General features: G+C 45.7%; 1 long non-coding RNA gene across 1 annotated transcript in view; it reads right to left on the bottom strand.

Annotated features, from left to right (window-relative positions):
- Positions 1-1,199: 1,199 nt before the first annotated feature.
- LOC104914651 overlaps positions 1,200-10,548 on the bottom strand; it is a 25,708-nt gene continuing 16,359 nt past the window's right edge. Inside the window, exon 4 of the long non-coding RNA XR_004162098.1 lies at positions 1,200-2,167. This is a non-coding gene — a long non-coding RNA (uncharacterized LOC104914651). The remainder of the gene's footprint in view (positions 2,168-10,548) is intronic.

Below are 10,548 nucleotides of genomic sequence, written 5' to 3'. Positions count from 1 at the left end.
AGCTGAGGACACCTGGATACGTTGGCAGGCTCTCTCTTGATTAACCCTGCACATTTATCAGCCTCTTGTTTTCACAAGCTCTGAAATTCCCATCTAAGACATCATTAAAAATGAAAAGCAGTGAATTTTCAGGAAGGTCTCCTGGCTTCAGCACAGAGCACAGGCTACTTTTCCTTCATGCCACCGCTGCCCTTCACCTTGAAGGAGCCGCATTTGTCTCCTATCCCCTTTGCTCATGAGCATGCAGACAGGAGTCCGGGGAGGCGTCTCGCTGCCTTGAGCTCCGTGCATCCATACATTACCTCCTTGCAGCACGTCCCAGCACCAGGGCCAGGAGGGAGGTGTCCGGCCCTGCAAAGCAGGTGCTGGGGAGCTGGGAGGGGTGAGCAGGCATCCTTCCTTCCACCATGCCCAGCCTGAGCGGCTCAGGGAGGAGCAAGGGCTGCCTTCATCCTGGCCCTGCGCAGCACGGTTGGACGCAGTGTTAAGGAGTCCAGAAGCTGGGATGTGAAAAGGGATGCAACGGGCAGCGGGAGATGAGCTCGCTCATCTGAAAGAGGCTTTTAGGAGGATATTGCTGAGGGCACTCTTGCAGAATCTCTGCGTCTCCACATCCTAAAAATCTGCCTCCACGTCTCTGCGGTGCTGCACTTCTAATCACAGCTGAGAAGGTCTACATAAAAGCTCAGGGACTACCTTAAATAGCCCTAGCCAAGCCTTCTTAAAACTCCTATTAAAATACAAACGCTACAGTCAAGACAGCAGGCTGGAGATCTGCCCAGTGGCCAAATAAATCAAAATATTACACTATTTGCAAGCACCCATTAAAATCTGACAAGAGGCAGCGTGGATCCAAAAGATAGAAACAACGTGACCCTTCGTGCAAAACAGCCCAGGTTTACTGCCTGCCCTTTCAGAGCAGGGCTCGTAATGCCGTCCTTTTCCCAGGGGCTGCCGAAAGGGATTGCTGGTGTTTGCGGCTCCTCACATCCACACAGTCAGCACCAGCCACCCACCAGCCCCTGCCAGGATGCCCCGTGCCCAGAATCACAGCTCAAAGCCTCGTGCAAGGATTCGGGACAGCAAGAAAAAAACAGCCATTTACCTGCATTCACTACCTTGGTGACGTTTCTGTGCTCTTGATATGTTTTCCTAAACGAATTAATAAATAAAGGACAGAGAGGCTGGGGGAAAAAAAAAGAAAAAAAAACAGGGAAAAAAAAAAAAAGGACAGAGAAAACGAGGAGATTTTGATCTAGTAAGCAATTTAAATCTGGGCTGGCAAGCTGCATTCGTGCATTCATTAATTCCATCGTGTGCTCAGAAAACCCCAGCAGGACTCCCTTCCAGCGCAAGAACTTCCGACTGTGAAATAAACCCCGCGTAACCAGATTAACTATGAGGTATGTATCAGCAAGGTCTTAGGCATTAATTCAAGTATTTTTGCCGTGCACTGCACATTGCCAGAGCCTGATTTCTGGACCAAGTGCTGCTCGCTGGCAGGCATAAACTCTCTAAAGTTTCCTGCCTTCTACCTCCCTCTGCATTGCTGCTCCTTGCTCAATAAATAAAAAAATATTATTATAGGTGCTGTCAAGGAGTCTTGATTCTGCTGTTAATAGCAACATTATCAATACCTTGTCTTTCAGTCTTACATAACTCAAAAGTGCCTGAACAGTTTTATTCTGGCATTACGGAAATGAATCATTTTTGGGTTGAGCCCAAGCATAGAAAATCTCACCTTAAAACTTCAGCATTCGTAAATTCAGAATATATTTAGCATGCAGAAACTGATGAGCAAGATAGAAGTCTCCGCATAAGCTTAGCGCAGCCTTCCACCTAGCAAGTCTGTGCTGTACTGAATCACCAGATGATTACTGCCTGTATGAATGACTTCAATTATAGCATTATTATGTTATTTATCATTTGACAAATGAAGCAGGACGACGGCCTGTTTGCATCAGGTGCTGTACAAACATTTGGATGTGCTCAGACAAGATCCCGAGGACTATCCATAAAGTCAATGGGACTTGAGTGGGAATCTTCAGACAAGGGCCGCTTTCTGTGAGCAGCCTGATCTACGACCACCATAGCAAATGCTGCAGTCTGCTTTGCCAGCGAGCAGCTTCTTCAAACTTCTGGTTTTCTCTGCATGCTCCCCTGCAAACTGAACACAGAGGGAAAAAGTCAGCATTAAGTCTGTTGGTACAGACAGAAGCTGTGCATGCTTTTGCTTAAAAAGTGGAGAGTGAGAGGGCTTGGGTTGTTTGGGATTTTTTTGGAAAATGACGAAATCTTGAGCTGTCTTGGCTTTCAAACATTTTTATTGTTATAGCCACCTAAAATATATTTTATGACACAGTTTAAAGTCATGTATAGCCTCTACTGCAATTTCAATACTTTATTACAGTTCCAGTTCTTTATTTGCTATGGGGGAATCTAATGCATGATAACAACAAATTTCAGTTGGTGGTAAGCTGGGACCATCCCGTTGTCAGTGAGTGTTTACTTCTCTCCTCACAGAGGCAAATGTCAGTAATTGATCACTGTGTTCTGCACTACACAGGCAAGTTCATGCTGCCACGGCCTTCGTCATACCTGCTCTGCAGATCAAAGAATCATAGAATCATTAAGGTCAGAAAAGGCCTCTAAGATCACTTAGTCCCATGTCAGCCCATCACACCATGCCTACTGCCCATGTCCCTCAGTGCCACATCCACATGGTTCCTGAACGCCTCCAGGGACAGTGACTGCACTTGGGCAGCCTGTGCCACTGCCTCACTGCTTTCTTCCTGAGAAGAAGATGAAAGTCTTTACTTCCCATTTATACCAGTCTGGCACCTTTCAGGCATATTAGCTCAACTTTATGTTTTTCAGGAAGGGCCTTTGCACACAGCGTGCATGTATCTACTATCACTCTGAAATATGGAAAAGGTCACTTACCAACTGGCCCAATTAATTCCCAAGCTTTCACTGAACTGAAATTTGAAAATGCAATGCATTATTTCAGTGTGGCCTGCAAATCCCACTCTTGAGATCTATCCACACAAAGTCCTTGCTAAGTCATTGTTTTTCTGGTGACATTCAGCCATTTCAGAGCCACAAGAGATGGCAGGGATGAAAACGTGCAAAAATTACTTTTGTCCTTTCTCTCATCTGACTCTGTCAGGAATGAAGGGCTCACAGCTTGGAGAATTCATGTCCATCAGAGCCCTCCGGTGCCATCTATCCCATTTTATTCCAAATGATATCTATGAAGACGTTCAGCTTGTTAGCAATGAAAATGCTTAGCTGACATTGATTCCGGAGCAACACGGTGCTGAATAAAAGCCAGTGCTTTTGCTCGTGAGCCATTGAATATAATGCAAGAGCATGCTCAGACGCTGGCCGAGATGAGAGCCTCCAAAGTGCATGTGTTAATGCTGCAGTGAAAAAGCTTCTCATCCCACAGAGAATATCTGTGGCTTTTTTGGTTCTTAGAGATCTGTGAGCAACATCTTTTCTCATGCTAGTATAGCATGCTTTCTATTTTCACAAGACTTTGAGGGACAGTGGAATCATTTCAAGCCAATTCTATCATGTGAAAAAACTATTAACAGTGTTTCCAGAAGAGGAAAACTTTAGGTCTTCATCACAGATTCTGCAGTCACAAGCAGACCACATGCACTTTTCCTTCCGACAACAGTATCTGGAATGGTATAATATTCTGTATTGTAACTTTTATTTGTTAATTCCATGGGCGAAGGATGCACAGCAGCTTTTAGCTCTGGAATACATACATATGTGATAGATAAAAGACAAAGGGCCCACTAGTCTCAGAAATATGTTCCCCCTGCCTGTGCTGAAGTCAAGTCATACTTTAAATATTTTTTTTCTTAAGCTTCATAGAACGAGTTTCTTCAGATTCTCCTTACAGAGCAGGTTTGACAGATTGCAAATCATTATTCCAGACATTTTTAAATCCTTTCTGCTTTTGCAATAGCCTTTGGAAAGCAGACAAAGAGGAGAGAAGGAGCAAAACCCTTCTGTTGTCTACCTTATCTCCTCCCATGAGCACTGCCCAGAGCAGCATATCAGCTCCCACTTGCGCTTACATACAGCTTCCTGCACTGATGGCATGGCTCTGCTCACATTATGAGCAGATGCAGGAGTTCATTTGCTCTCATTCACACCAGAATAACTGTTGGAGCTGGTGCACAGTTACAACCCTTTTTGAAGTCACAGTCCACGTGCCCCCTCAGAGCTGCTACTTTCAAAAATACTCCCTACTCTAGAAATGGGACTAGATTCTTTACTTCCCACCTCACTGTATCAGAAGCACCCAGGCTCTAAGCTCACTTCACCAAGTGATGCAGACTCTGTAGAATTTACTCATATCATCTCCATTCACTGCACCAGCTGCAAACTGCAGCACAGTAGTATTTTCCCCAACACACAAGCCCACATCCAGTGACTTCAGTGGTCAGACTGGTGCAAAAAAGAGCAGAATATGACCTTATTCTGCAAGCAGATGAAAATGACAAGGTCTCTTGCTTTTTCTGCCACAAGGCTTCCTCTGCTGCAAGGGCAATGTGTCTCTCACGGTCCAAGTCCACCAGCTCAGCTCTGCAGCACCCTAGATTTCAATCTTCAGATTCAAACACAGCGGTGGAGATCCAGCCTACAACTTCCGTTCTGACTCCTCTCCAGAGTATGGCTTCAATGGCAGACACAGCATGAGAGCAGCTGATCAAATGCCTTTTTCATTATTCAGGCTGATTTCTTGAGTTCCTCACCAAAACCTTGAGTGTAATGGATAAGATCTCTGACAGTGCATGACACAAACCCAGTCTCCCATTTCAGCTCATACCTGAAGATAAGGTTAACTCAAATCTGTGTCTCAACGCTGCTAACACATCCCACAGATGGAAGAAGTCATCACCACCCCCCCGTCTTAAGAAAGGCTGTGTGTGTCATTTCCTTAAAGGGTAGGTGGAGACAAAGTGCGTATGGTGCATCCAGACAGTACCAGCTTCACCGTGACTGTGCAACAGCAGGAACTGCCACAGAGCCATTAGTGTATTTCAAAATACATTAGAAATCACAGAATAGAGATCAAATATTTTTTTCCACAGGATCAAAACAATGAAAAATGGGTATTGCAGTTGCCTATACAGATTAAAATGAAGAAAACTTAGCCTAAGTTTACACACCACTGTGCTTTATCCATAAAGCATTATAACACTGCAAGATCTGAAGAACTTCAGAAAATCCAGGTAGAGCTCATCTTTTGATATATGGGTTTGCTTTTGAAAACTTCACTTTGGAGGCAGGAGAGATAGCCAGACATGTCCTGCATCCCAGGCTAATTGTACAAGAATATTTATTCCATTCAGTAAGTGTGCATCTGGTAGCAATGATTGCAAAGCCTATAAGAAGGCTGATACTTCCTAGCAAGTGACATTTTTATGGTTAATAGAAACTGTCATAGAAACCACTTGAAGGGGGATATGTACAGGCTTGATTTTCAACTTAACAGTAAATCACTTCAGATTAGAATTAGATATCATGATAAAATCCTTCATCCTGTAAATTTCCAGAATGCAAGCAGCAGAGGTTCTGGGAGAAACTGTGATAAAACTAGAAGAAAAGTTTCTCATTTGGTTTTGTCATCCACTGTGCCTGAGATCATGTCTTCTGCATAAATGATACCACATACAAATGTGCCTGCCCTTTCATTTCTTGCTATTGTGTTAATAATAGGAGATAGTCCTTCTAGCAGGCCAGGGCTCCTTGAGCAAGAGATTGTTCAAACACAAAAGGCAAAGATGGGCATCTTGCCAGAGACATCACAGGCAGCATCAGATCTACGGTGCTGTAAGAATGTGAGTCATCCTCTGGGTTCCTACAAACATGAATGAGTACAAGCCCAGGGACCTAGCAGGGCACACACCATCAGCCTGCAGAAATGAGGATGCAAGGGATGATGCCAAGGGTGATGGAGTCAGGCTGGGTCTTGCACCACTTCAAAGGAGCCCATTGCCCCCTAGCAAGTGCTGGGGCACTCCCAGAGCCCTATGGCGGTTGTATGTCCAAACTGTGGGCCTCCACTCCTGTCCCCTCCTATATATGTACTCCTGGTCTCTCTGACTTCACTCTCCCTTGCTCTTTTTTGGACCTCACCCATGTACAACATGGAGATAAGGCCTCCCTCTTCCACAGCTTTTTTATTGTCACAGAGATGGAAAAGCTCCACAGGAATGTGGGCAGCTCCTCAGAAAAATACCTATACTTATGTATATATGTGCTCTATGGGACAGTGGGACTTCTGCGGTGCTAGCAATGGCACTCTAGCATCAAAGACGCAGGGATATTTCACCAGGAAAACCCAAATTCTCTGCAGCTGGGAGGAAGTTCCATGAGAAAATTCAGCATGAAACCAATGGAAGATAGAAACCTAGGTGTAAAAACGTTTGGGATGGAGCGTAGCTGCAGAGCCAGATTATATTCCAACTAACAAGGGTCCCGGTACACTCCTCTCATGGCCAAGAGACATTCCTCAGCTGCCTTCTTTCAGCCGGGACCTGCATCCAGCAGAGACAACAAATAACCATTTCAGTAGAAGTTCCACTGTGCTGTACAGCTTCTCTGCAGCCTTCGCCAAAGCAGCAGTCACACGCTATTTACCACAAGCTGGAGAATTCACTAAATCTGTCCTATTTTAAGTCAAACGAGGACAGCTTCAGCCCTCACAAGGACAGCCCTGCCAGCTGCCCTCCCTTTTGCAGAACAGGAAGAGGAAGGGGACATCCATCTCCAGCACCCAGGCTGAGAGCAGACAAGGAAGCACACGCAAGGAGACAGGTGGCTGATAAGGAGCTACAGTGGAAAGGCAATTGCATTGCACCTCTCACGGAGTACAGGCACGTGCAAAAGGCTGCTAGCAGTCTGAGCCAATTAATTTCCATATTCCCTTTCAGTCAGATCTGGAAACTAAGTGCGTTGTGTTCAACGCGGGATGCTTAGTACGAGGTGGGGGAAGAAAAGGGGGGGAAAGATGAATCAGCAATCAGTAAACTCAGAGGAGTGGCAGGATGAATCAGCATTGGCTTCAGGTGATGGAGGGAAAGAGGCATTTCTGCTCCACTGATTTGTGCATCCTGATTGAAGTGAGCCTGGCACTGCACGGGAATGGGAACTCTGATAGGCTGTGAATGCTATGAGGGGAAAAATCCAGCAGTCGTGCAGACTACATCTTCATTAAGCACATTTTGTCACCTCCCAGATGATTGGACATTTTTTGACTGACTTGTAGTAACGTTATAGATGTTTGGGGTTTCTTGTTAGATTTTTTTTTTAAGTGTATGGTGACAGTGTGTGGGGTAGTGAATTTTAAGCAAGGCTGCATGAAATTCAATCACTTAATCTTAAATTACAAGCCACTGGTTGCCAAAGCAATTTTTGAGATGGAAATTCTTCTGATTCACAGATTCCTTTGCCTCTTTTAAGGAACAAATGAGTAAACAAACTATGAAAATGTTATTTGCTTTTTCAGAATTTGCTAGCAGGGAAAGATTAAATTTCTTCAGTGGTATTTGACAGTGCCTGCTTTCACCTCTGTAGCAGGTAGCTGGGAGAATATGATTCATGATGAATAGATATTGTTTCCAACACTCCTCTGTTGTATAGCCAAGAGATGAACCTATTGTCTAAAATGTTGAAGGAATGTTAATTAAGGTAAACCTCCTCTTGTACCCTTGAAAGTCCCTGAGGAAGCAATGGGCCAAATATGTTTTTGGAACATATATCGAAGGGTTTGGTGATATTTGGAGAGTCCTTAGTCAAACAGGTAAATCCTCTCGGGATTACTCAGGGATTACTCACACAAGTAATTGTTGTAGACTCAAACTCTTCTGTGCCCACTCTCCAGCACTCAAGTTGTTGTAGGAAGAGCACACTTAAAAGGAGATAAATAGCAAAGCAGGAATGATCAAGTGGGTACATAGGGGAATTAGGCCTTCTGAAAACCTGGCCCTGAGTATTATGCCCCCCACAAGACAACCAAGATAAGTAGATAGCTTTGCAGATCCTGTCTTTCTTTAATTCTGATTCTGGTCTCATTCCAGCACAAACCGGAGGCCTGTGGTACTAGTTTCATACATATGCAAGTGACCTTTGCCCTGCCTGCAGCCCTCCTACCCCTTGTACTCAGCAGCCCTCCAAGGGACAAAGATCCAGAAACAGGGAAGAGACCCCAGCTCCCCTCTGGGGAGTTGTGCTCTGGGAGTAGCACATCTTCCCACCTCACCTCATGAGGTGGCAGTGAGGGTGACCAACGCAGCAAGGACTGTTTGGCTCTCTGATGATGGGGCACAGTGAGTGTCACTGTGCCAGGTGATATTTCACAGTAGCACATACGGAGGAAAAGAGAGAAGGCACTATAAACACAAAATAGTGTTTTGAGGAATAAACATCACAAACGAATTCATTGCAGGGGATTTTTGCTCGTTTGTTTATTTTTGAGATACATCAGGCCCGCCTGAGACAGTCCTACGTGGTCACTGAGGCGTAAAATTATTCTCCCAAAGAAATAATTACCAAGTAGGTAATTTTCTCTTAATAAATGATATGTATGTGATCACGTACATCCCTAAATTTTATTCAACCCAGAAAAAAGGCTACAAAACAAACATGGCTTTCTTATTTTCCCCTCTCCTCCTTTATTTCATGAATCAGGGCATCCATGCATTATTGAGGCCTCGTCAACACGGAGCTGCCTTTCGAGCACTCTCTGTACTGAGGATTACGTGTGGATTATTGCCGAGAGATCATTCAGAATCAGAGCTAAGCGTTTACCCAGAAATCATTTGTAATTCCAGTTGCCCCTTATTTTGGCTAATAATGGATGTAAGGACAATTGGATCAGCACTGTGTACCTGTCAGCCGCGCCGAAATTCCCAGTGCAGTCCCGAATTGTGTGCTGTACGATTACTGAGGGAAGCTCAGCGCTACGCCTTATCTTTTTTGTAAATCCTCTTAATGCAGTTGCTGCCGGATCCCCCACACACTACTGAATCAGCACCTTCTGTCAATCACAGGGAGGGGAGCCCTGCCTGTGGAAGAACTGATTCAGCAGGGCTGGGGACCACCACGCACCGCCATCCTGAGGAAAGGGGATTTGCAGATCGGTGAATGTGGATGCGGACACAGGAAAAACAACAAGGAGGAATGAGGGAGAAGGAGAAGAGCCTGAGGGAGAGACTGCAGGAGAAGGGAACGGTGTGGGGAGCAGAGTGCCTAAGAGAGCTGTGACTGCAATGTAATGCTGCCAATGCGACGTCAGACATCCACTGTGGGAGCACCCCTCGCCAGGAGCAGGCCACACACGCTGAGCCCGCTCTTTGACAAGTCAACCTTTCCCAAGCCCAACCAGAAGGATTCCTAAAACCTCACCACCACAGCAGTGCTTTTTTAAACAAATCCTCGCCTGACTGGCAGGTAGGGGAAAAGAAAAAGAAAAAAAAAGTTCCTTGGGTGTTATCCATTTTGCATGCACATAAAAGATGAACTTCCCTTTGGAAACAGAATGTGCAGAGTTACGGCTTGAAAGGGGCCTCAATTTGGCTTCGACCGGGTGCAACTAATTGCAGTTGCAAGCGGTGGCAGGTGCGAGCAGGCAGCTGGGCACCCCCTGCCCCCACACAGCCTCCCCTGGGGAGGCAGCAGGGAAATGGCGGAGGGCAGGGTGACAAGCGGCCTGGTTGTGGGGGCACTGTGGGTGTGGGGTCAGCTTGGCTGCTCTGTGTCTTAGCATGGTGCTCTCAGCACGGGCAGGGCCTGACGGCCTTGTGACCCACATCTCCTCATGGCCTCAGAAGGCCCTAGAAAGCTTAGGAAGGTTCTGGGAGTCCCCAGAAGGCTGAGGAAGGCTGTAGGCTGTTACCAGGTCTTTCCCCTGGATGACTTCACTTCCGGAGGAGGCCATTTCTTCCCCTGGGAATTTGTAGGCTGCTCCGTTCCCCAGCCAAACCCAGTGTATCGCAGCCAGGTTGTTCTGTCACTGCCCTTCCTGAAAGCTGCTTTTGCTCACAATGCTTTTAGCAGGACAGACAATTGCATTTGCCATCTTAATTCTTTCATTCTTTTCATGTCTTTTGAGAAGTAACTGAATCACAGAGATAATGCATAGGCTTTCACAAAGGTGGATCTACAATCCCAACACCTATAACTTTCCTTCCCATTCCTATCCATCCATCCTCTTTTTTAGCAGTGCAGAGGTAGGACAGAGGATGAGCCCATTGGGCTGGCAGTATAGGCTCCCTGTGCAGTGTTGTGACCAAAGGGCTGACTCGAGCCAGGCCCAAGCTCTTGTAAAACACAAGCAGTGAAGGACATCTCCAAAGTCATTCCTGAAGGAGCTAGAGCCAGGCTCTGAGCAACCTGATGTAGCTGTAGGTGTCCCTGTTCATTGCAGGAGAGTTGAACTAGATGGCGTTTAAGGGTCCCTTCCAACTCAAACGATTCTATGATCTTTCAGGGGGAAAAAAAAGAAAAAAAGAAAACAAGAAC

Source organism: Meleagris gallopavo, chromosome 1, assembly GCF_000146605.3.
Source record: "Meleagris gallopavo isolate NT-WF06-2002-E0010 breed Aviagen turkey brand Nicholas breeding stock chromosome 1, Turkey_5.1, whole genome shotgun sequence".
Lineage (NCBI taxonomy): Eukaryota > Metazoa > Chordata > Aves > Galliformes > Phasianidae > Meleagris > Meleagris gallopavo.
The sequence above is the reverse complement of the archived record's forward strand: the minus strand, read 5'-3'. Positions and strand labels throughout refer to the sequence as shown.